Below are 279 nucleotides of genomic sequence, written 5' to 3'. Positions count from 1 at the left end.
AGCTTCCTCACCATCAATGTTAAACTGATGGCCTGTTGTTGGTGAGTTTATCTTTAGTGTAGTCTTATTTTAGATTATACGCTCAGCAGATGCAGAAATAAAATTCCTTTCAAAGAAAATCTGTAATCTCCCTACAGATTGAAGGTGCACTGGAATCTATGAACGGCACTTCTGTTTTTGTTTTGGACTTTCAAAACCAATTGTCCCCGCCCAGTCGGAGCACTACATGCACAATGGGCGGTTCCAGTGACGTCACCCGCACGGCTACGTGCCGGTGAC

The sequence above is a fragment of the Carcharodon carcharias genome, chromosome 18 (assembly GCF_017639515.1).
Source record: "Carcharodon carcharias isolate sCarCar2 chromosome 18, sCarCar2.pri, whole genome shotgun sequence".
NCBI classification, from domain to species: domain Eukaryota; kingdom Metazoa; phylum Chordata; class Chondrichthyes; order Lamniformes; family Lamnidae; genus Carcharodon; species Carcharodon carcharias.
This window is presented reverse-complemented; position numbering follows the sequence as displayed.